The sequence below is a fragment of the Notolepis coatsorum genome (assembly GCF_963971535.1).
Source record: "Notolepis coatsorum genome assembly, chromosome: 10".
NCBI classification, from domain to species: domain Eukaryota; kingdom Metazoa; phylum Chordata; class Actinopteri; order Aulopiformes; family Paralepididae; genus Notolepis; species Notolepis coatsorum.
In genome coordinates this window covers 16,671,173-16,698,274 of record NC_140174.1, presented here as the reverse complement: position 1 = coordinate 16,698,274, position 27,102 = coordinate 16,671,173, and positions in this window count along the sequence as shown.

Below are 27,102 nucleotides of genomic sequence, written 5' to 3'. Positions count from 1 at the left end.
GCTGCATTGCTCGAGTATTTCAGCTCCGACTGATGGACAGATTATAATTGTACTGTACAGTTTTTATTTTCTATATCTTTGTGTACCATACCATGGCATACGGTGCCTTCTCAGCTTTGCATATCTTTTTTTTTTTTTATTATTATTCCAGTGGCGGCTGGTGAAGATTATTCTAGGTGGGGCGGTGCCATATATTCAATCGGTTTCAGTAACTACAGAACAGTATATATTGTTATAGACTCACTTGTTTTGCTGCCGGTAGAACATCACGTTGGAAGAGCCGCCACGTGTCGCACTTGACCTGGACCTCGAAGAGGCCACTGATACTATTACAGATTATATAAAATTCTGCAGGGATAATGTGTTACCCCAGAAATCAATAACTATGTAGTATGTACCCAAACAATAAATCTTATATTTCTTTTTTTTTATAACTTTATTTTTATTGTTTTTCACAATAAGCAAACAATCACAAACAACAAGACATAACAAAAACACAATCCCGGGCTGCATTATTAGTGTCACTTTACAAAAATATACTTTTCACATGCTGAGTTCTCAATTCTCTTACTTTCCCTATAGGTATGGCGAAAATTCTTTGCAACTATACATCATCCACTGGTTGTCGTCATTAACATATAAAAGTCCCACTTTTCCCAGTACTTCAAACCTTTCTCTTCCTGTAATCTGAGAATAAAAGTAAGTCTTTCCATTGTGTATATTTCGCCTATAATGGCCAACCATTTTTCTTTTGTTGGAGGTTCTTGTTGATACCAGAGACGCGTGATCGCTTTCTTACTTGCTGCTAAAAATATTTTCATCAAATATCTGTCTCCTCCTACCAATTCCTCAGGTAAGTTACCCAGGTACAAATAGGAGAAGGTCTCCGGTATCTTAAAATTCAATATAACCTGCATGGTGGAGTGAACATCTTGCCAATAACGTTGAATACCTGGACAATTCCAAAAGACATGAGAGTGGTTTGCCTCCCTCTGGCCGCACTGTCTCCAACATGGTTGCTCTATGCCTACTTGTCGGGATTTGATTTTGGGAGTTATGAAGAATCTAGTCAAGTTTTTCCAGCAGAATTCTCTCCATGTTTTTGAATTAGTCGAGCTACATTGAGTTCTGCACATGTTCTCCCATTCGTCTTCGGTTATTTCAATGTTTGATTCCTTTTCCCAATTTGTCTTAATGTAACTTGTGGAGTCAGTTCTGGCCTGAACAAAGCTATTATATAATTTTGACACAGTTTTACTCATCTTGTCTCTGTATGCCTGAATGAATATCTGAATAACACTGTCTATTGGGGTATTGGGCTCAGACACCTTTACCTCTTTTAGAAAGTACTGGCGTAGTTGTAGGTATCTGAAGAAGTCGTGTTTATCCAAACCGTATGTATCTTTCAAGGTTTGAAAGCTCACAAGTTCTCCATTCTCTACCATTGTGCTGAATGAGGTAATACCTCGGAGAGCCCATTCCTTAAATGTTTGATCATACATTCTTGGTTTAAATCCTAAATCGAAGGCAAACCACCTCAAGATCTTAATCCTTTTTTCTAACTTGAATTGTTTCACAATTTTGAACCATGTCTGTAGGGTGTGTACAATAAATGGGTTTAAGTTTCTATATAGGGTCTTGGCCTGCTGTCTATCACCAATTACTGTCTGGAGTGGTATATCAATTGATTTCACTTCAATGTCCTTCCACTTCGCTTCGTAGTCCCTTTCACCAAAGGTCTTATTTGCGCTGCATAGTAATACTCCTTCAGATTTGGGAGGGACATGCCTCCCTTCTCTTTAGGGAGTTGGAGTGTCCGGAACCTAATTCTCGGTTTTTTCCCGCTCCATATGAATCTAGAAATCATCCTGTCCCACTCGTTAAACTGTTTAGCAGGGATTTCCACCGGCAAGGACTGGAAAAGATATAGTAGTCTAGGGACTACGTTCATTTTTACTGAGTCTATTCTGGAGGTGAAATCCAGGGGGGCTAATGACCATCTTTCTATATCTTTTTTAATTTGTGTGTTTAGGGGCTGGTAATTTGCTTCATACAATTTTGTTAAGTCCTTAGTCAGCCTTACTCCCAGATATTTTATGGACTTCATGTTCCAATTTAAATTGTAATTTTCTTTTATTTCTCTTGGGGGGGTATAGTTATATGTAAGTATCTGTGTTTTTCCTATATTTAGTTTGTATCCCGAATGTTGACCATAGGTTTCAATAAGGTCCATTAGTCTAGGGAGGCTCAGACTAGGGTTTTTTAAGTAAATTAAGACATCATCCGCGTATAATGCTATCTTATGCTCCGTTTCTTTTATATTAATACCTGTTATATTGGGGTCTTCCCTAATTGCTTGGGCTAGCAGTTCAATGAAAATCGCGAACAGGGCGGGGCTACATGGACAACCTTGGCGTGTACGCGTTCTAGGGCGATCGGATTTGTTAACCGACCGTTTACTTTTATTCTCGCTGTGGGTCTTGTATATAGTGTTTTAAAACACCTAATTGAATCTTCCTTGAATCCTAACCTTTCTAGTACCAAGAATAAATAGTCCCAGCTCACACAATCAAACGCTTTTTCCGCGTCCAGACTTAATAAGGCCGAATAAACGTTGGTTTGTTTAATCTGATTCATAATATGTAGTGTTCGTCTTAAGTTATCCTGGGTTTGGCGACCAGATATAAATCCAGTTTGGTCCGTGCTTATTAGGTCTGGCAAAAACTCTTCTAATCTTTTTGTGATAATGGAGGCGTACAGTTTATAATCCAAATTAAGGATCGATATTGGTCTAAACGAACTACATAATTCCTTATCTTTACCCTCCTTGCGAAGTACTGTTATAGTCGCCTCCCTCCAGGAGGGAGGGGGGATGCCCTCTCTAAGAGTGTATGACAAAACCCATTAGAGCAGGGGTCAGCAACCTTTTTGACATGGAGTGCCTGTTTGAAATATAGTTGTAACTAGTGTGCCTCAACAATATTCCATGCATCGTAATTTTTTTTTCTCATAATCAGGTATTTTTAATGATAATTTTTATATTATTACATCATTATTGTTATTATTAACAATATTATTATGATGGTTGTATCAACCCTAAATCTGAGTTGGGGGGGGGGGATGCAATGCAGACAAACAGCTGCATACAGTGCGACCATTTCACTCACATTTGCCCATTCATTTTTGGACACATCACACACCATCGGTGTGTGTACTGTACGTGTGCTGTCATAGCTCCACCTACAGGCCTAATGGAGAACACCAGGAGAACACCAGGATGTGAATGGAGGGTGAATGTGAGGTATATCGTGTAAATAAGTTTTGATTGATTGCAAGACTACACTGTAAAAGAAATAATAATAATAAGTTACCACAACTTAAAAATATTGAGTTCAGTAACTGTGCATTAAGGTTTTCAGTTTTCAATCCATAATAAGTTAACAGAAAAATAAGTACACAACCACATTATTTCAACCTAATAAAACTATGTTTATTGTCATTGTTTTAAGAACACAGGTTGACTTGGTAATACTCACATTTTGAGTAAAAAAAATGGCTTTTAACATGTGCAATGTTCAATGAAATAGAAAAATAAATAATAAAATGTGTTGATTAATCCCACTGGTCACAATGGTGACCGTAATAATGTTTTTGTTATAAGGCTCTGCAAATGTTACTGAATGATGTAGCAATGTATTTCCAGCTAAATTGAAATAATAAACAAATAAAGGGTCTCAATTAAATATGTGGTAGTAAAAAGAACCTGTGGGAGGATTTCAACCAGATAAATGCGACAACAGTGCAAAATATTTCACTATAATATTTCACGCGTGCCTAGGGTTGCCTACCCCTGCATTAGAGGATGTAAACAGCTTCACTTACCTTGGAACCATCATTTCTGTGGAAGGGGGTACGGAAGACGATGTCCAAGCCAGGATTGGAAAGGCAAGGACATCATTCAACATGCTAAACATTATCTGGAAGGCAAAAAACCTCTCACTCAAGACCAAGCTACAGATCTTCAACTCAAACGTAAAGACCACTCTACTATATGGCTCAGAATCCTGGAAAACCACCACCACTATACTCAACAAGCTACAGACCTTCACCAACCGGTGCCTCAGACGCCTCCTGGGAATATACTGGCCCAACACCATCTCTAACGCCAACCTGTGGGAACTCACCAAACAGGACACAATAGAAATTCAAATCCGGAGGAGGAAGTGGAAGTGGATAGGTCACACACTCAGAAGAAAGAAATCAATCACAAAGCGGGCGCTGACATGGAACCCACAGGGCAGGAGGAAGAGAGGCAGACCAAAATCCACCTGGAGAAGAACCACAGAACAGGGAATGAAGAAAGAAGGGTATGTCCATCCTCTCCGGCACAAGACCGGAGAGGATGGAGGAGCTTCGTCGATGGCCTATGTTCCTTTGGGAATTTAAAGGCCTAAGTAAGTAATATAAATATCACTACAGGGCTACGGTGTGTAGGGACTCACCCTATCGGGCAGCGTGGGGACCACACACCATGCATGTCCAGCCGCAGAGCAGGCTGTCCTCAGCAAGCTAAGCCGGGAAGATGGTCAGCGGGGGAACTACCTCATTCACCGGGGGTGATGGGCGCTCCCCCCGTATCAGACCGCCCCTTTTTGTCGGGGTCCCCCTTGGGTGCGATTGCCTCGTTGGTAGAGTCAGGGTGCAATATCCCGACTCGCGCGGTTGGCGAAACCAGGATTTGCAATGCACAGCGGGAGGGACCGGGCCACCTGTCTATGATTCTTAGCAAACCGGCGCCCGTTGGCGGCGGGGGCGCTTTGGGATTTTTACCACGTATGGCTACAGTAGTGCCATATGTCGGTGTGGATGGAGAGAACGCTGAGGGCGGGGCTTGTGTTACAGTTTGCACACCCCCATCCTCCGTTTTTGGGTTTGGTACAGACTATTGCAGAGTCCGCAGCAGTGACAGCCCTGGCCGAAGAGATTCATTCTCTGGTGGCGAAGCAGGCCATTGTCGTGGTCCCATGGGAGGACGCGATGAGTGGCGTTTACTCCCGATATTCTCTGGTGCCCGAGAAGTCGGGGGGGTGTCAGACCCATACTGGACCTGTCCCATGGAAAGTTCAGAATGTTGACTGTCAACCACCTGTTAAGTCACAGGTTTGATGTCAGAGGGGTTGCTCTAGACTGGCTGAAAAGCTATATTAGTAACAGGCAGCAATTTGTTCTGATGGGTCAGCACAAGTCACAATGCTTAAACATTACCTGTGGTGTTCCACAGGGGTCAGTATTGGGACCCAAATTGTTCATTTTATACATAAATGATATATGTAAAGTATCTGACATACTGAAACTTGTTGTCTTTGCGGATGACACAAACATTTTATGTTCGGGGGATGACCTTCAGCAGCTTTTAGAAGTGGCAAACATAGAAATGGACAAATTAAAAGGTTGGTTCAACACAAATAAGTTATCACTCAATTTGAAAAAAAACAACTTCATGATATTTGGAAATTGTAAAATAATCACTGATCCTCAACTAAAAAATTATAATGTAAAAATGAGAGAGTACATACAAACAAGTTTCTAGGGGTCTTAATAGACCACAAACTCTGCTGGAAACCCCATATAAAATATTTGTTTTCAAAGTTAGCAAGAAGTATTGGTATACTGGGCAAGACTAGATATATCCTGAATCAGAAAACTCTATATACATTATATTGCACACTCATTGTACCATATCTATCATATTGTGTTGAAATCTGGGGAAATACTTATAAAAGCAACTTACAAAAGATATGCACACTGCAAAAAAGAGCCATACGGATAGTACATCATGGTAGATATTTAGATCACACAAATAGTCTGTTTGTAAGGAGTCAAACATTAAAATTCATGGACTTAATCAAATTCAAATCTGCACAAATTATGTTTCTGGCAATAAAAAACAAATTACCAAGCAACATTAACGGCTAGAGAGAGTGTTTATAATTTTAGAGGGACATTAGCAACCTACGGTACGTACAACTCTTAAAAGTATGCATTGCAGTTTGTGGGGTATCACTCTGGAATGGTCTGGATGCGAATATAAAATCAAGCAAAAATATCTATACATTTAAAGGTAGCTATAAACAAGCACATATGGACACATATAGAGAGGAGCTTGAGCAGTAATGTGACTGCCTATTATGTTTTCTCATTTGGATATTTGGATATATAAAAAAACTGTACTTTTATTTTATTTGTTATATTATTTTAATTTTTATTAAATTATAATGTCAAATATTGTAAGGAAGGGGCAGGGCTTGATAAGTTGTTTTACTTCCCCCTGTTCCTTCTCGAACACTTATTGTATGGAAATAGTCTTTGACTATTTACCTTTTTGTTTTTTAAACTTGTTTTATGTTCGAGACAAATAAAAATCTAATAAAATCAAATCAAAGAGTGGGAGACTGGTTCACCTCCATAGGCCTGAAGGATGCGTATTTCACATCCCGATCTTCCCTCCTCACAGGAAATACCTACGCTTCCTGTTTCAGGGCATAGCGTACGAGTACCAGAGGCTGCCGTTCGGCTACTCTCTGGCTCCTTGCATCTTCACCAAGTGCGTGGAGACCGCGCTGGGACCTCTGCGTCGTCAGGGGATACACATTTTATTCTACCCTAGACGATGTTCTGGTCCTCAGCCGGTCAGAGGAGATCGCCAGGTCTCATACCAGGCAGGTGGTGGAATTCCTCACCAGTCTGGGTTTTGCTGTGAACTGGAAGAAGAGTACTCCTCTTCCCAGTCAACAGGTGGAGTACTTGGGCTTAATTCTAAGCTCAAGGTCCACTGGGGGGGGGCCTGGGGCTCTCACCAGTGGGGTCCCCATGGGCAGCAGGCTGTCACACGTCACGGTCTTCACCGACGCCTCCCTCACGGGATGGGGGGGGACGTGTCGGACCGACGCAGTAGGGGGCAGCTGGCAAGGACCATACTGCCCGGTCTGCACTACATATCAATGTGTTGGAATTGAAGGCAGTGCTTCTAGTCCTCGGACAGCTCGGCCATCATGTGGCCGCCCGGGATTCTGTACGCGTTCCCCCCCATACACCTGATAGCTCAGCTGTTGGAGCGGGTACGTCAGGAGTGCAGGACTTTGATCCTGGTCGCGCCGGACCGGGGCACAGCTGTGTGGTTCCCGGCCCTGATTCAGCTCTTGGTGGCCCCGCCGTGGCCTGTTCCGTGGTCACAGTGGGCCCTCTCTCAGGCACGCGGAACACTGTTTCTGCCTCCTGTTCTGGGGCAGCCTCTAATGGCTTGGCTGCTGAAAGGGTGAATCAAGTTCAAGTGTGGGTGAGCTGTGTGCTCTCTCGGTGCGGTCAGAGTGCCTGTCTATTCAAGCCGATAGCAGGCGGCTCTGTGGCCTAATCCGGCCTTCGTGCCAAAGAATATCCAGAGCTCTTATCGCTCCAGGGATATTGTGCTTCAGGCGTTTCACCCTCCTCCTCACACTAGTGAGTTGGAGGCGAGCCTTCACCTGTTGTGTCCTGTCCGTGCGCTAAAGGTTTACCTTAGTCGCACGCAGGATCTCAGGGCTACCGATCAACTGTTGTTTGTTACGGTGGCTCTCACGCGGGTAAGGTGCTGTCCAAGCAACGCCTGTCACATTGGTTGTGCGAGGGCATTGCCCTCTGCTACACTTTGGCTGGACAGGTTCCCCCCACAGGCGTCAGGGCACACTCCACTTGTGGAGTGGCGGCCTCCGCTGCCCTGTTTGGTGGGGCCTCGGTGGAGGACATCTGCGCTGCGGCCTCCTGGTCCTCCCCGGGTCCTTTTGTTAGGTTTTACCTCATGGACATGACTGGGGGCTCTGTCTCCCAGGCGGTCCTGAGGTCCGGGACCTCTCCTGCATCCCGCCATCAAGTGGGCTAGCAGGTGTGTGTAGACCACGGTGTGCTATGTCACATGTGGTCCCGCTTGCACTGTGCGTTCTAGGGTGACTGGTTTCCTTTTTCGCACATTGGTTGTAGTTGACTGCCTCCCCCCCTTCGTTAGGACGGGCGGGTGGACGGGACTCCCCTCCTCCCTGGCAGGGGCTTATGGGCCCTCAGGGGGTGCATTTGACGTGGCCCCTTTTGATCTCATAATGGCAGAGCGAGACGCGATTGGCCAGTATGAATATATAACAAAGGTTATCCTATAACCCTAGTTATATGAATACTGGCTGAGCGTCTCGCTCTTCAGCGCCCTGAGGACCCTTGGATATTTTTCACGCATGGAATTCAGACTTGGAAGGGCGTGGACGTGACCACTCCCTGTGTCTCGTAGGCACACACGGGAGTAGGCGTGGTCACGTGTAAGTGACGTGCATGTGCAACTTTTTCACGCGCACAATAGGTGCATGAGATGACATCTCATAATGGCAGAGCGAGACGCTCAGCCAGTATTCATATAACTAGGGTTATAGGATAACCTTCGTTTCAATGTGCAAAACTCTTTTTTTTTTTTGATCAAATTTTTTTTATTATTAATTACATGAAACAGGACAACACAATAACCACAGTAACAAAAAACATAACTTCACAGGAGAATAACAACAATAATACAGAATAATAAATTATAAGACAAAAAGAAAAAGAAACAGCGTCCAACCTATCAAATATAGGTGGCTACTTCAATAACAAAAAGGGGTCTTCAAGACATGGCAACCTTTCCCCACCTTTACAAAGTGGAGTGACTTAAAAGATTGTTTATGAGAGTGTTGTCGCAGATTTACTGTAGATAGCCTAGGTCCCTTACACATGTTCAAGACTGCCAAACTCGCAGACGGTAAAGTGTAAGAAGAAAGAAATTCCTCTTCCAAGTTGGTTGACAGGTCAATCAGTCTGCCACTATTAGTCCCTTGGGGAGATGGCATGTGAATTGACATATAGCGCAGAATAGCTAAATACCAACCCCCCCTAAAATCCCCCCAGCCAAAGTTAAGAAGGACAAGACAAAAACCAAGACAGACAAGACATTTCCTCCTCCCCCTCCCCAGAGACCGCCGGACCCCCCCGATCAAGCGCCCCAACCCCGCTCAGCCGCACACGGCGGTCTTTACCTTCTCAGCTGCTGCGAACCACAGGTCAATGCCAGCCTGCCCTACCCCAATCACCCGAGCCGTGGATATCTCAAGATAAATCACATCCAATAGAGTTAGGGACCAGTTGATCATTGTCAGCTTCTCAGGCTCCTTCCATCTCATTGCTATAAGCTTCTTCGCTGCTGTGACGCCCGCTAGGACAACCCTTTTCAGTTGTACGGACGCGGGTAGTGTCGTTATATCGTTCAGGAGTAGCGTAACAGCTGTGAATGGGATAGTTAAGCCACACAGATCTGAAAGTTTGTCCGTTATTGACCTCCAGAAACGGGCCACTGGTGGGCAATCCCAATACATATGCATATAAGTGCCAGTGGCCTTTTGAGAGCACAAAGTGCACCGAGAGTCGGTTATCAGTCCCATAGCAAATAGCTTCCTAGGTGTAAGATAGGTCCTATGAATATAATTAAAATTAATTTGCTGGTGATTGGGGTTGCGGGAAGATAATGCCACATTTGCCCAAACATCATCCCAGTCAAACTCGGGGTCCAACTCCGGGATATCCACACGCCAGATTGTATCCAATGATAAATTTTTATACGTGGATTGAATTAAGAGCGTATAAAAGTCTGAGACAAACCCTCTGGATGTCGTTCTGTCCACTATGAGCCTGAGGAAGGGGTGTGGTTGCAAAGCTTGAGCCCACGGTACGCCATGCGCCCTCAGTGCTGACCTTAGTTGAAGGTAAAGAAAGAAGGACTCGCCGGGAAGATCATAAAATTCTCTTAAGTCCTGAAACGCACGGAGGCCGTTCTTATCATAAATATCCTCCAGAGTATGCACTCCCCTCCTTTGCCATTGAGGAATATTAACCGGCTTGTGTCCAACAAGTAATTGCTGGTTATTAAAAATTGGAGAGTCCAGGTGCCAAGGGCATTTAACCCCACACGACCTCTGTACATTACGCCACGTTTGGATCACGTGAGTAATGATCGGTCCATACCTCAGCCGGCATTTCGCAATAGAGACAGTGGAGTACACTACATCCTGCAATCTTAGCGGAGACACCGCCGCCGCTTCTAAGGAGCGCCACGATACAGCCTCTACAGGGTCTAGCCAGCACATCAGAGGTCTCAGTGAAAAGGACCAGAAATAAAGTTTAAAATCAGGGATTGCGAGGCCCCCATCTTGTTTCCTACGTTGAGTAGTAGCCCTTTTGATTCTCGGGCGTTTGTTATTCCAGACAAACTTAGATACCATCGATTGTACCTTGCGCCAGTGGTCTATTGGAGGGGGCAGGGGGAGCATTGAGCTAATAAAATTTATCCTAGGCAGGATGTTCATTTTGATTATGGAAGCCCGGGCTTGTAAGGAGTTAGGAAGGGACGACCACCTGTCTAGATCCTGGCGTATTTTATCATAAGTACCCGTGAAGTTGTACTTAGTAGTTTGGTTCAGCGTGGGGAATATCTCTATGCCCAGGTATTTAAAATGTTCTACTATGGGGATATCAGCTGGTAGTCGTACCGCCTTGGCCAGTTCATTAAGAGGTAGGCAGGCTGATTTGTTCCAGTTAATCTTAAAACCTGACAATTTACCAAAGTCGTCGATTATCCTCAATAATTTTGTGGCCGACCGGGAGGGGTCGTCCATGAAAATCAGCAGGTCATCCGCATAGAGAGCAATTTTGTGTGGAGTATTGTTGACCATTATGGGGACGATGTCCTCCGATTGCCTAATAAATTGGGCCAAAGGTTCGAGGGAAAGCGCGAACAGTCCCGGGCTCAGAGGGCAACCCTGTCTAGAAGATCTGGAGACTGGAAAGAGTGTGGAACAGTTTTTGCCTGTCAGTATCATCGCAGACGGCGAGGCATACAGGACTTTAATCATATGAATAAAACTCTTTCCAAGACCCATGACCTCAAGTACCTTCCACAGGTATGACCACTCAAGTCTGTCAAACGCCTTCATGGCATCCAAAGACAGAACTGTGGATGGAGTTGTATTGTCTTTACTGTTATCGATTACATGCAACAGCCTCCTAAGATTATCTGCAGCCAGACGCCCCGGGATAAAACCAGTTTGATCGCAGTGTACCAATACAGACATAAATCTCTGCAGGCGACGGGCCAGCACCTTGGCAAACACCTTTAAATCGGCCCCGAGAAGACTCAAGGGTCTATAGCTACCACAATCATTGGGATCTTTGTCCTTTTTGAGAAGTAAAGAAATCAACGCCATATTGACATCTCTTGAGAACTCCCCTTGTTCGATAGCGTAATTGATCATATCGAGCATCAATGGACCCAGTTGGTCCCAGAAAGCTAAATACACTTCGGGTGGAATACCATCCCAGCCTGGCGCCTTACCCCTCTGCATTTCAACAATAGTCTCCCTCAATTCTACGAGAGTAATCGGTCTCCCCAGTTCCTTGGCCTCTTCCTCAGAAATGTGGGGTATCTCAAGCCCGCCAATGAACGATTCAAATCTAGAGTCATCCAGATTACCCTCTGAGCTATATAACTGTGAGTAAAACTCTTTAAAAGTGTCATTGATCTTTTTAGAATCAGTAGTGACTGCACCCTGGCTCGTCCTAATCGAGGGGATATCTGAGAAATGATCATTTGAGCGTATTTTCATTGCCAATAGATGGCTAGGTCTGGAGCCGTGAAAATAGTAATTTTGTCTTGTCCTATGTATTAAGAACTCAGACTGTTGTTTAAGTATGGAGTTTATTTCTTTTTTGACTATCTTACGTTGTGTGTTTAGTCGTTCATTATAGTCAGTTTGCAAGGATGCGTATAGGTCCGCATATAATGATTCCAGTCCTTCTAGCTTTTTTGACCGGGATTTTCGCAAATTGGAGGCAAATAGTGTGACATGACCCCTGATGAATCCTTTCAATGCGTTCCACAGGACCCTAGGGTCTTCTACCGTGCCAACGTTGATCTGCAAAAATTCAGCTAGTTTACTCCTGAACTCAGAACAGAAGTCATCGTTCTTTAGCAAGGTCGAATTAAAACGCCATCTGGGGGCTCTTGCGGAGAGCCTGCCAAAGGTTGCCGTAAGGAAAATCCCCTTGTGGTCTGAGAGAGCCAAGGGAACCAATGAGACATCGAAACTATCAAACATATTAGGGGACGCGAATGCATAGTCAATTCGAGAGAAGCTTTTGTGTCTGGCTGACAGGTGAGAGTAATCTCTGAGGGTGGGGTTGCATAAGCGCCAGAGGTCTGTGAGCCCCGTGTCTTTGGCCCACATCCTGAGGGCCTCAGAGGCCCGTTTCTGGTCGCTCGTTTCAGAGGTCCCGGACCTATCCATCTCCGCATCCCAGCACGCATTAAAATCGCCACCCACAATGAGAGCGTATCCATTAAGTTCCAACATATTCTTCGTGATTGTATTATAGAACGCTGAATCAAATGTGTTAGGAGCATACAATGCTATTATAGCCATCTTCCTATGCAAGAATTCAACTTTTGCTATAGTAATCCTTCCCTCCGTGTCCGACCATACATCCAAGATTTTGATATCAAGGTTACGTCTTGTAACTATGACTACTCCTTTCGTCTTATCATCGGCTGAGGATGAGGAGATAACGTGATATTGCCGATTTGCCAGTCTTGACACGTCACCTACCATTAAATGCGTCTCACTAAGGAGAGCAAGGTCAATATTTCTCCTCTTCAATAGCCAAAGGACACTGGCACGCTTGTGTGGGGCGTTAAGCCCTCCTGCGTTCCAAATTAAAATATTCAATTTAGCCATGGTCGAGCTTGTATAAGTGCGTAGAGAACATACCCGTGCAGCCAGGCTGAGTACAGAGGTGCCGATCCCGGCGGGCCCGGACGGTCAATCCCAGGAGTTCAGAGGAGGAACACTTACACATATATAAGACAACAGTACATAGAACACATAAAAATACCACCCCAGCTACAGCCCCCCCTCCTTCTACTCTAAACCCTAACCCACCCGTCCTACTATAAGTTCCTCTATACCCACTCTCCAATCCCCACCCTATGCCCCATCCACTGAGGATGGTCATCTTCCTATCACTTCCCACTAATGTGCAAAACTCTTAACACAGAATGCTATACTGCAAATTTTGGGTTCAAAATGCAATATAGCATGCAAAATAAAAATACCAGTGTCAAATCAGAGCATAGTATATGCAAAAATTAATCACAGCACCAGAACAGTGGATATGTTCATTGTTTAATCAAAATGTTATTATTGGTACATTTTCAAATACAACGGCCATTATCAAATGTGGTCAAACACAAAATACTTGTTACCAAAAGAGACTATGCAATGGTCCTTTCCTCATAACCCCTGTGATAGACAGTATTGTGCTTGTGTTTCTACGAAAGACAAACAAAATATTATTGAAGTTTACTGTAATCATTATAGTAAAGAAAAAGACATACAGTAATGCTCTGTATTGTACAGTATAAAAACAAAAACAGTTACAGTATTGTAAACAAACTAGTTTGTACAGTAAAGTTAAAAAAAGAAAAGAAAAAAGGACAAAAAAAAAATAGTCACCCACCCAGCCAGTCACTCACCCAGCCCACAGAGTGTAGTGAAGAGTCACCCAGCCCACAGAGTGTAGTGAAGAGTCACCCAGCCCACAGAGTGTAGTGAAGAGTCACCCAGCCCACAGAGTGTAGTGAAGAGTCACCCAGCCCACAGAGTGTAGTGAAGAGTCACCCAGCCCACAGAGTGTAGTGAAGAGTCACCCAGCCCACAGAGTGTAGTGAAGAGGCGTGGGACTGTAGTGTCACCCAGCCCACAGATTACTTTCTAGTGTAACTGTCTGTAGTGTGATAGTAAAGGGTTAACCTTCTGTAGTGTGGTAGTGAAAGGGTTAAAGGCTCAGAGGTTAATAATTCACTTCGCTTTGGGACAAAGTCTTTCAAACATGACCCCGACACCCCCCCCCCCATGTGTTCAGTCCTGCTGTTGGCCTCGTTATCCTCTGGGCCTCTCACGTAGCGTTTCTGGGTTTGGCAGAAATCACTTGCGTTATATGATGGGTATTTTATGGGTATTATATAGTATTTTTTGGACTGCATCCGTTTAGGATTCACTCGATTTTTTTGGATAGATTTACCTCTTAGAGACAGTTTTCCTAACTCGTCACAATACAGGTCCACTGACGATGCGGTCTCTCAGGTACTACACAACACCCTCTCTCACCTAGACAGCCAGAAGGGGGGCTATGTGAGACTGTTGTTCATTGACTATAGCTCAGCGTTCAACACCATAGTCCCCACCAGACTGGTGAACAAGCTGATCGAGCTGGGTCTGAGCTCCGCTCTGAGCGCCTGGATACTGGACTTTCTGAGTGAAAGGCCTCAGGCGGTCAGGGTGGGGGGTCAGACCTCCAACACCATCACCCTGAGTATCGGGTCCCCCCAGGGCTGTGTTCTGAGCCCCCTGCTGTATTCACTCTACACACATGACTGTGTGGCCAGGTTCAGCTCCAACTCCATAGTGAAGTTTGCGGACGACATAGTGGTGGTGGGGCTAATCTCTGACAACGATGAGAAGGCCTACCGGGAGGAGGTTGATGTACTGGCACGTTGGTGTCAGGACAACAGCCTGCTCCTGAACATTGGTAAAACCAAGTCAAGTCAAGTCAAGTCAAGAGTTTTAATTGTCACGGCATACAAGTATACAATGAAATGCGGGTGGTCTTGCCCGCAACGATGTGCAATACAGTGGTACAACATATAATAGAATCCAATAAAAAAACAACATTGTGCAATAAACAGGTAACAGGTAACATGGTGTGACATCTCGGTATCTGTACATAGTTATTTACAGAGCATATAGGACATGCTAGGTAGCTTTGGTAGTGCAATACACTGTTCCTGTTATTCTAATTTAAAGTGGCCTTTCCTTTTGGCCATAAGTGTGCGGCATGAGTGTGTGCCCGCTCATGTTAAAGTGTTAAGTGGCTGCTAGTGTGTGAGCGTGCACAGCGTGCGTGTCGTATGTGTGTTCATGTGTGCTTGTGTGTGGATAGTTCAGTGTTCTGTGGCACTCAATGTTCATTGTTCAGGGCTCTGATGGCCTGGGGGAAGAAGCTGAGCCTAAGCCGCTCTGTCCTAGTAGCTGGGGTTCGCAGGCGTCTGCCTGACCTCAGCAGCTGGAACAGGCTGTTATTGGGGTGGTGAGGGTCTTTCATTATCCTGCAGGCTCTGGATTTGCACCTCTTGTTGTATAGAACCTGCAGGGGAGGTAGTGCAATACCCGTGGTGCGCTCGGCTGAGCGCACCACTCTCTGTAGGGCCTTCTTGTCTTGTGCCGTGCTGTTTCCATACCAGGCAGTGATGTTTCCGGTCAAGATGCTCTCTACAGCTCCTGAGTAGAAGGACTGGAGTATCTTCCCCGATACTCTGAACTTCTTTAACTGTCTCAGGTGGTAGAGGCGCTGTTTCGCCTTCTTTACTACTGTGTCTATGTGTGTTGACCATGTCAGATCCTCTGAGATGTGGACCCCCAGGTACTTAAAGCTGCTCACCCTGTCCACGGTAGCCCCGTTAATCATCAGTGGTGTGTGTGTCTCCTGCTGTCCTCTCCTATAATCCACGATCAGCTCCTTGGTTTTACCAATGTTCAGGAGCAGGCTGTTGTCCTGGCACCAGCGTTCCAGTACCTCAACCTCCTCCCGGTAGGCCTTCTCGTCGTTGTCCGAGATCAGCCCCACCACCACCGTGTCGTCTGCGAACTTCACTATGGAGTTGGAGCTGAACTTGGCCACACAGTCGTGTGTGTAGAGTGAGTACAGCAGGGGGCTTAGAACACAGCCCTGGGGGGACCCGATGCTCAGGGTGATGGTGTTGGAGGCAGCGTTTCCGTTAGCCGGTAATTACCGGTATTTGACTGGCAAAATATGTTGAAGTCCGAATATTTAAATATCTCCGGTCATAATGTCCGGTGGAAATAATTCCTCTAAGCACAATTTTATTATTTGAATTGTATTAAAATAGGCTAAAATTAAATAGCCTATGCGATGAACGAAACAATCATTACATTTGTTTCATTGTGCTTCGCTCTAATAAAGCGCGGGTGGCGCCGCTCGGATGTGAATATTTTTTTTTCTTTTTTTGAGCCTGTCTGGCCACCATAATAACGACAAACAGCTATACGAGCGAGAGAGAGAGATGGCCAAACAAGCTAAACCTAACAAATATTTCATGAAACCAAGCACAAGCAGGTCTAATAATAATGACATTGACAACGAAGATGAGTCTTCTGAAGTCACAGAGACCGCCGATGCTCCCGCGGAAAATAAACAAATGTCGAGCGTTCAGGCGGCGGCCCGAGTGGAAAGTTAAATTCTCCTGGCTGAGATACGACATTATAGTCTAGTAGTCTAGCGTCTATGATGTACGAGAGATAACATTGATTGAACGTACACAAAGTACACTTTATTGATTGAACCACAAAGAGCATCCCCAGTCTGCTGCTACCGTTGCGAGCCTCGCAGAAGTCCACCTGTTCCAATGCAATGGGGATCTAGTCGCAGGTACAAAACGGATAGGCAGAACGAGACGGGGTGAGTAAGTGTTGACATTTTTTAATCATAATGCAACTGTTGGTTGACTGCCGTGTCACATAGTAATGCATATAATTGATTATAACTAAATGTAGGCTATAATGAAATCAACAAACGCATTACGAGCATGTGGCTCGTCCTCTCGCTCTCTGCATGCAAACGAGGCAATGTGATGATCAACTACAGTTTGCTGTGTGTGAAGTTGAACATTATGATATGTGTGACGTGTCTGATACAACGAGGTGAAGCGATGTCGACTCGAGATTCATTTGGGGGTGCGTGTGACAGCTGCTGCAGTGCGAGCCTGCAGCGCGGGAGCTTGATGCTGGATCAGCGTATCGCACTAACTTGGGAGGCGAGAGATAGTAATTTGATTCTGCAAATCAATTTCTCATTCTTCGCTTGATGTAATTAATACAAATGTCCAATATAACGGAATTCGTTAGCTCATAAAAATGTGATTATAACAGACTGCTGTTTAAAACTCTGACCGGAATTTCAGGAATATGTCCGGGGATAGAAATCTTGCAGGACACTCAGACCGGCACGAATATGTTCTAACGGAAACGCTGGTTGGAGGTCTGACCCCCCACCCTGACCGCCTGGGGTCTTTCACTCAGAAAGTCCAGTACCCAGGCGCTCAGGGCGGAGCTCAGACCCAGCTCGATCAGCTTGTCCACCAGTCTGGTGGGGACTATGGTGTTGAACGCTGAGCTGTAGTCAATGAACAACAGTCTCACATAGCCCCCCTTCTGACGGCTTCCTGTTATACCATCTGGGCCAGCAGCCTTCCTGGTGTTCACCTGCATAAATGCTCTTCTCACACTGTGTACCGTCAAGGAGAGAGCGTCCCCGCCCCCCCGCAGATGCCCCCCCCCCTCCACAACAGCCGGCGCACCAGTGACATCACTAGCCGTTGGGCTAGCAGTGCCACTGTTTGCACCAAACCGCGCGTAGAAGGTGTTGAGCTGGTCCGCAAGGGAGGCGGCGTCGCTCCCCATTGAGGGGGCGCTGACTTTGTAGTCAGTTATAGCCCTCAGTCCCTGCCATAAGCCTCTTGTGTCATTCTGTGCCATTTGTGCCTCCATCTTGTCGGCATACGTCCTCTTAGCAAGTTTGACAGCCTTGCGCAGAGTGTAGACTGTTGTCTTGTACTCTTCCATGTTTCCTGACTCTCTGCCCCGGTTATAAGCAGTGGTGCGAGAGTTCAGGGCTGCTCTGATGGTACTGTCCACCCATGGTTTCTGGTTTGGGAACACCCTCGCCTTCTTTGTGGGGACGATACTATCAGCCAGTGTTGTTATGAATGACACCACAGCGTCTGTGTAATCGCTGACGTCACACAACCAAGGAGCTGATCGTGGATTTTAGGAGAACACGGCTCAGCTTCTTCCCCCAGCTTCTTCCCCCAGGCCATCAGAGTCTTGAACACTGAACTCTCCACACACAAGCACACATGAGCACACACACAACACACATACTGTATATGCTCACACACTAACAGTGGCTAGAGTGCCAGCACTGAAGTCAATGGGAGGTCGGGGAAATTTGAAAAGATTATATCTTAAATTATGGCTATGGGTCTAAAACACCCCTCGCTTATCAATGACTTGCTTGCAGTCAACATGTACGAAACGGATTGTTTTTTTATTGGTACATTTCCGTTTTATACCGTTTTGAATACGAGTATAGTTTTGGAGAGTTCTAGTAATTCCAGAGAAATTCCGCGATAATAGCTCTTTAGTGGAATACACAAAACACGTTGTCATTTTTCGGCTGATTTATGAATCGTTTTCAAATAAACGCTAGATTATCGATAGTATATGTGTACTTATGCACGCTAGAGAAGCGGGCTGAAAAATCTATTATCCATGACCTGGTCAGCGCTAACGTCATACACACACACACACACACACACACACAGACATGCTGCGATGGCTGAGAAAAAAACATCTGATTAACCCAATACTGGTAAAATAGAGTCCTTACCTCACATCAGATGTTCTGCAAAAAGATTAATCCAATTCCTGATCGCCATTCCAAATATTTATCGCGTTTATTGATCCAACGTTATAGCACCAAAACACATAATCGACGCTGCTCCGAGCCTCGCCAGTGAATGTGATAACACGATACTGCTTGCCAGAGAATGGAAAACCCCGGACCGGACTTTTTTTCTGATGCACATGCCCACTCAATCCAATCCAATGATGTGCATTACCATCCGGGAGACGATAGGCGGCGGTATTTGCCCTTTTCGAGCTCAGACCCATTCACAATGATAACGTCAGGCTGGATGGATGAAAAATGAATGGATATCGCTAATAAAAGAAATAACAATTAAACGACGAGAAAACTCATCATTGGCACTCAACGCATGGCGAGTTAGCACGACTAATCTCGTCGTTGGCACTCAATGTGTTAAGGGGAGACCACCCTAGTAGATAGGAAAAAATAAAAATAAAGAATGAAATCATTTGCAAACATCTTAATTTTTTTGAATAGTAAAAAAAAGAAAACAAATGTATTACAAATTTTTTGGTTGCAGAATTGTATTACCCAAAAAGGGGCGTGGTCTATTCAAAATGGGCCATTTTGCATGTTACCCCGAGCAAAACTTCGCAAAAAATGGATGATATATAGATATTTTCTCAAGGTTTTTCATGTTACTACATTAAAAAACTTACTTTTTGTAAGAGGATTTGTTGATATGCCACCCGAACAGGGATTTATGACCTTTTATGGCCCCCTAGTCATAATAAATCTATTTTCACCATAACTTTTGGTATAAAATGTACTATAAATCTGGATGAATGATATATCAAAAAATCCTCTTACAAAAAGTTGTGGTATATGGATAGGAGGAAATGTGGCCAGTTTGGTGTGTGGAGGTATAGAGAAATAGATTTTTTGTAATTATGTGTAATAAAAACTCATAAAATCTAATTTTGAGAAAAACGCCTTTAAAGTTTTGTATTGTCTGTAAATCAGGCTATGTATGACATATCAACAAACCCTTTGGGAAAAAGAAGCAGGATATAGATATGAATAAATGTGGAAAGTTTGGTGTGTGTAGGTGCTAGGGAAATGGTACATGTCTACCCTTGCGTGTACGAAAAACGCATAAAAACGAATTTTTGGGAAAACGCCTTCAAAGTTCTGTATTGTAAAATGCATAAAATGTTTTTAAACCGCTATTTACAAACACAACACCCAATCAAACCATTAGTAATAGACAACCTAAACACATGCCTGATAACTGAATAACATAATAACATAATAATAATGATGTAGTAGTAGTAACAGTGTAGCAACAAACTCAACACAACCGATTACTGTACCCCCTAATAGGCAAAAGAAATATTTGAATAGATATCACTATGAAACTTTCCCAGTTTGTTATGTACATATAAACTAAGAAAAAATATATTGGTGCGGCTGGGTAGCGCAGTGGAGAATGCACTCGCCTACCACCGCAGAGACTCTGGGATCGAATCCAGCTGTCAGCGGTACCTCCGGCTTGGTCACTCGTCCCTACTAACACAATTGGCAGTGTTAGCGGGTGGGAAGCCGGCGGGGTATGTGTCCTGGTCGAGTAGCGATAGCGATACCTTGTCTAATGGGAACTGCTACCTTATAATTCATTGAGCAAAACCGTTTTTGGACGTGTGTGAGATTATGTGCAGAATAAATCAGCGTTGTTTTTTGGTGAAGTGTCCCTTTAGGTGTGCCAATACCCAGGGTCAACTTGCTGTTTGCTAAAAAATTTGGACGAGTCACTTATTAACCAAACTTCTAGCCAAAAGATGAAACACGTTAACGCTCCTCCGTTGTGGCTTCTTGTCATTGGAGGACTGACCACCAGGTCCACAGCTGTCGCCGGGTAAGACTTTCCTTTTCTTTTCTTTACTTTTCTTTTATATTATTGAGTGAGTAAGGGTCTGAATACAATACAATCAATATTTCAACATGTTACATAATGGTACTTTACACAGGTAATATTGCATCCTCACACACACACACACACACACACACACACACACACACACACACACACACACGACAAAACGAAACAAAATAAAAACTAAACAAAGGGTCCCTTAAAATGTATGGATGCTGGGAGATGTTGCAGCTCCACTCAACAGCTTCATAAATCTCTATATTTGCTCTATATTTGTTTTAAATTTAAAACAGTTACACACTGAGGTAGGGAGGTTTGTGATCATGTTTTAAATTAAAAACAGTTACATACTGAGGTAGGGAGGTTTGTGATCATGTTTTAAATTAAAAACAGTTACATACCAACTACTAGGAACCTAGTAGCTTACTCCCACCTAAAAGGACAATATACTTACCTTATGCATACCGCACCTTATGTGAATACTGTATACTTCATCAGATCATATATTTAGCATTTAGCTTTTTAGCATTTAGAATTTTTTAGATTATATATTAGATTCGATTTAGATTATTAGATGATATATTGTAACTATATTTATTGTAGGGAAAATACAATTGAGAGGGAATACATACCCTCATCTCACACCGTGTTGCCCATATGCGCATGTCCAGAGTTAATTATATTGTATATTATATATATATATATTGTATATGCCACATTTTAAACATCCATCAGAAGAACTCAGTTTATGAATTCTGTCTCTACTATAGTATATTCTTGTCATTCACTTATACTGAATTAGACGTACATTTTCATTAGTGGTAATTGGATATGCGAGTTGTAAACATTCCTTCCATTTCTTTTACATCTATACCAAGATCTTTATTCCATTTGTTATGTTTTGTAGCAATTCTTCATAAGGATATTGTATATTGTATATATTGTACCTAATAATAGTCCCTTTGTATCCACTTTATTTAGAATTCCCTCTATCTCAGTTGAAACTCTATTTCCGAGGTCAACGTTTTCTGTCATCCAGTTTTTTTATTGTAAATACTTAAACAATTCTGTCTTTCAGTTTATATTTATTCTTTAGTTCCTGAAATTAAAAATAAATTCACTTCTTTTATCTATTTTCTTTTTTTTTTCAGTTGTTTGTAACCTACTGCCTACCCTTCATGAGCACTATGTTATGGTCAGAGTGTTATAATACCTAGATAATAATAATTACCAGACCTTTCAATTCAGCCGGAGGTTTTTATGAAGTACTGTCTCAAATTTTCTCAAAACCATTATTTCAGTGAACCTGACTCTTTTCTGCGCTCATTTCTCAAACAAAGAGGTCAGTCATGACACCGGTATGCAGTGTCTGTGTTTATGTTGTACGTCACACAGATTAGTAATTAACCCGCTCTGTCAACTGTCCATCGTTGCAATATGGTAGGTATTAGCAGTAGCATTGGGTTAAAGCTGGTGTGGAACACGGCAGGGCTGCCTCTGTCCGCCTCTGCATTTTCCCAATTCATTCCCCCTCTCTCTCTCCGTTCCCTCCTCTCTTTGTCAGCAGGTTGCACGGAGATCATCTCTTGCCTCTTGCACTCTGCCAAGACCCACTGTAACGGCTTGGGGAGACCTGATCTCATGTAGCTGGTGTACATGTGTGTGTGTGCGTGCGTGTTATAACTATATATAACACACACACCCTCTCATGTCACTTACAGAACCAGAGTAAGAGCACAACAGGCCGGGCGTACGGAGTGAGGGGTGAAGCTCAGCCGAGACGTAGAGTCTCTCCCTCTCACGCACACGCACACGCACACACACACACACACACACAGACACAGACACACACACAGACACACACAGACACACACACACACACACACACAGACACACACAGACACACACACACACACACACAGACACAGACACAGACACACACAGACACACACACACACAGACACACACACACACACACACACACACACACACACACACACACACACACACACACACACACACACACACACACACACACCATTGTGGACCGATCCCATGATGATTTCCCCTCGTCTTCGGCCCTCGCTACATCACTTCCGGCCGCTGAGGCTGCTGGGTACGGCGGCCCCCAGGACGCTGGCTGCGGAGCGGCCCGAGGGCAGGGGCGGGGCCAGTCCCCCCCCGGTGGCTCTGAGCTTTGAGGACGCCAGCGCCTTCAGGGTGAAGAGCCTCGGGGAGCTGCTCCGCACGCTGGCCGTCTTCCGTCTCTGTTCCATCCCCGTGCTGGTCAACAACTGTGCCAAGGTGAGGCTGATGACCCAGAGACAGACACTTTACACTCCCTGACTCGCTGCTAGTCCCGCCTACTTTTGAATTGTTTCGCGATTCGGAGTCTGGCCCCCGCTGCCCTGATTGGTGCTCTCTCTCTCTGGTCGCAACTCTTCATTCGGGCCAATCAGTGCCCGTTTTACGAGGCAGACTTTACTTAAGACCTATGGTGTCTGTAGAATACCAGAATAATAACCAGACTGGACTGAAGAGACTGAAGAGAAACGGAACGCAATTCAGTATCAGGCACATATTATCCACAAAGTACAATGGGAATTTACCAGAGTAGACTAAGACTCTAAGACTCTCAGACTCTAGACTAAGACTCTACACCGTTATGTCATCAAGTCGGCCAAATTATTTGGCCCTGTGTAACAGATGCATGTCTGTGTGTGTGTAGAGTATGTGGGTCAAGGCTGGTCGGGTGTCACTTCTGCTGTTTAAGGGAATGTCACCCATTTTAAGAATTCACATATGTTCTTCTTGTGTCTCAGGACAGTTCAGTCAGTATGTTCTTCCTGTGTCCCAAGACAGTTCAGTCAGTATGTTCTTCCTGTGCTCCAGGACAGTTCAGGACAGTATGTTCTTCCTGTGTCCCAGGACAGTTCAGTCAGTATGTTCTTCCTGTGCCCCAGGACAGTTCAGTCAGTATGTTCTTCCTGTGCCCCAGGACAGTTCAGTCAGTATGTTCTTCCTGTGCCCCAGGACAGTTCAGTCAGTATGTTCTTCCTGTGCCCCAGGACAGTTCAGTCAGTATGTTCTTCCTGTGCCCCAGGACAGTTCAGTCAGTATGTTCTTCCTGTGTCCCAGGACAGTTCAGTCAGTATGTTCTTCCTGTGCCCCAGGACAGTTCAGTCAGTATGTTCTTCCTGTGCCCCAGGACAGTTCAGTCAGTATGTTCTTCCTGTGCCCCAGGACAGTTCAGTCAGTATGTTCTTCCTGTGCTCCAGGACAGTTCAGTCAGTATGTTCTTCCTGTGCTCCAGGACAGTTCAGGACACAGGAATAACATATTGAATCTTTCTTTTTAAATGGGGGACATTCCCCTTTAGGCTGCATCTGTCAAAGACTCTTTACATTTACTGTACATTCTGAAAGAGTTTGATTTGGAACATTCTAACCTTTCTAACCTCGTCTAACCTCGTCTAACCTCATTCTAACTTCATCTAACCTCCTCTAACCCCATTCTAATTTCATCGAAACTCATCCAACCCCATTCTAACCTCATCTAACCTTATCTAACCTCGTCACAAATCTAAATATAAGTTTGTTTTGCTCCAGTTTTTTACAAACATCACCAACATAAACAAACATAATAACATAACAGCAATTAAAACTCACATGTATCTGTTGTCAGGAGCTCAGACAGCGAACTACAGAATGACAATATGTCTCTATTACTATTAGCTTTCGAACTGTTGTTGGTGGGACTACACATTTGTTTTTTTTACGAACTGGGCCTTTAAATGTCTCCCCTCTGCTCTCCTAGCTGATGTCCGTCGCGCGGAGCGTCCTGGGGAGGAGGGGCTTCTCCTGGTTCCTGCGGCCCTCGGTCTACGCCCAGTTCGTGGCTGGGGAGAGCGAGGCAGAGATCGGACAGTCCATGGTGAAGATGAGCTCCCTGGGCATGAGGCCCATGCTGGCCGTGCCCATCGAGGAGGACCTGGGAGAGGGCAGCGGGTACAGTCTGCTGTTACTATGCATGAGGGCAGCGGGTACAGTCTGCTGTTACTATGCATGAGGGCAGTGGGTACAGTCTGCTGTTACTATGCATGAGGGCAGCGGGTACAGTCTGCTGTTACTATGCATGAGGGCAGCGGGTACAGTCTGCTGTTACTATGCATGAGGGCAGCGGGTACAGTCTGCTGTTACTATGCATGAGGGCAGCGGGTACAGTCTGCTGTTACTATGCATGAGGGCAGCGGGTACAGTCTGCTGTTACTATGCATGAGGGCAGCGGGTACAGTCTGCTGTTACTATGCATGAGGGCAGCGGGTACAGTCTGCTGTTACTATGCATGAGGGCAGCGGGTACAGTCTGCTGTTACTATGCATGAGGGCAGCGGGTACAGTCTGCTGTTACTATGCATGAGGGCAGCGGGTACAGTCTGCTGTTACTATCAGGGGTCCAGGGTCAGGCAGAATGAGACAGAGGTTACGAAACTGGCAACAAAGTGGTGAATAGACTGGAGCTTTATGGCAGAGGAATTAATGAGTAGATGACTCACAGCTGGGAGCCTGAGCCAACAACACACCTGAAGGGGGGGAGAGCGAGAGAGTGAGAGAGAGGGAGAGAGAGAGAGTGAGTGAAATAGAGAGAGAGAGAGAGAGAGAGAGAGAGAGAGAGAGAGAGAGAGAGAGAGAGAGAGAGAGGGAGAGAGAGAGTGAGAGTGAGTGAAATAGAGAGAGTGAGAGGAGAGAGAGAGAGGGAGAGAGAGAGAGGGAGAGAGTGGGGGAGAGTGAAATAGAGAGAGACAGAGAGAGAGAGAGAGAGAGAGAGAGAGAGAGAGAGAGAGAGAGAGAGAGAGAGAGCACATGAGAGAGGGATGTAACAATACCCAATGAATGAGGGCTATTTTTAAAGGAGGGTAAGGAGGTCATTTATTATGGGTGGGGTAATAGATTAATAAATACAGGCAATAAAATGTAAACTGAATATAAAAATATGAGAAAAATAAACAGTGTAAACAAAGGTGCAGATATCGGTTATATTATACGTTACAATAAATATGGGCAATAAAGAATTATATACAATAACAATGAGAACACTGATTTAGCCACTATGTAAAAAACTAAACAAAACAAACCAAATGGACACCATTTTACCTCCAATAAAATTTGTATTGGCGTTTAAAAATCCCTCTTTCAGTCTGAAGGCTCTGACATTAGACATGATGTTGTCGCCGCCAGTGAGCAGAGATACGACGACAACCTGGCGGCCATGTTGGAGTGCGTGAGGATGTCCCACAGCAACACCTGGAGCAAAGATCCCATGATGCAACTGAAGATCACGGCCCTGCTGAGCCCGGAGCTCTGTGTGAGTCACCGTCTCCCTGACGACAGACATGACGGCGTCCACCGTGTCCCATGTGATCACATGTAGTTTAGTCTGTGTGTGGAGTCTGCAGCATGTTATTCAGCTGGGAAACATGTAGTTTAGTCTGTGTGTGGAGTCAGTAGCGTGTTATTCAGCTGGGAAACATGTAGTTTAGTCTGTGTGTGGAGTCAGTAGCGTGTTATTCAGCTGGGAAACATGTAGTTTAGTCTGTGTGTGGAGTCAGTAGCGTGTTATTCAGCTGGGAAACATGTAGTTTAGTCTGTGTGTGGAGTCAGTAGCATGTTATTGAGCTGGGAGACATGTAGTTTAATCTGTGTGTGGAGTCAGTAGCGTGTTATTTAGCTGGGAAACATGTCATGGCAGGTTACTCCTCGCTGTTTGACCTGGTTGTTTTTTAATATAATTTCTTTTCTTCATATCAAACCAGACAACCAGACAGATTAAACGGTCAAAACGATGACATCACAAAATGTACAATAAATAAATAAATACTTTATTCACTGACAAGAGAAAAACAAAAACAAACAAACACTGTCCTAAAATATTGACTTACTTTCCATCTTGAAAAATGTATGAAGTGTCTTTTCTTCATTCATGTATCTCTATCTAAGTTCATTGATCGTATAGTGTTCTATTTCACCCTTTCCTCTGCATGGTTTTAGGTATTTTCAGATGTTCGGTTTCAAGTAAGAGGAGACTGACGATATGGTCAAAATCAACGGGCGGCGGTGTTTATTAATAAAACAGCTTTAGGAATTAAAACAGTACATCGTCTCTTTCATTTGGCTGTTGTCGTCTCTCGGTGCTGTTCGCTGTCTTAGGTTGTCCATGGCCAACACCGAGTCCTCTCTTGTGGTTCGCTGGTCTGGTTGTCAAGACAACCTGGTCTCCTCAGTCTCAGCGCTCAAGCAAGGAGCACTTGATTTCATCTCTCTCCGTGGCAGGATCTCCTGCTGCGAAGCGATCTTCTGTCATTGGGTGTCAGTGGCTCTGAGTCTCCGGCTCGGCTCTCAAGCTCCGGTTGGTGATCCTCTCTCCGTCGGTGGAGGTTCTCAGCGCTCCAGTTGCGATGCGATCTCTGTCATCGTCTGTCCCCATGTCTCTGGGTCTTCAGGTCCTTTCTGGTGTGTCAGCGCTTCTCCTGATGCGAAGCGATTTCGTCTGTCATCGGGTCTCAGTCCCTCT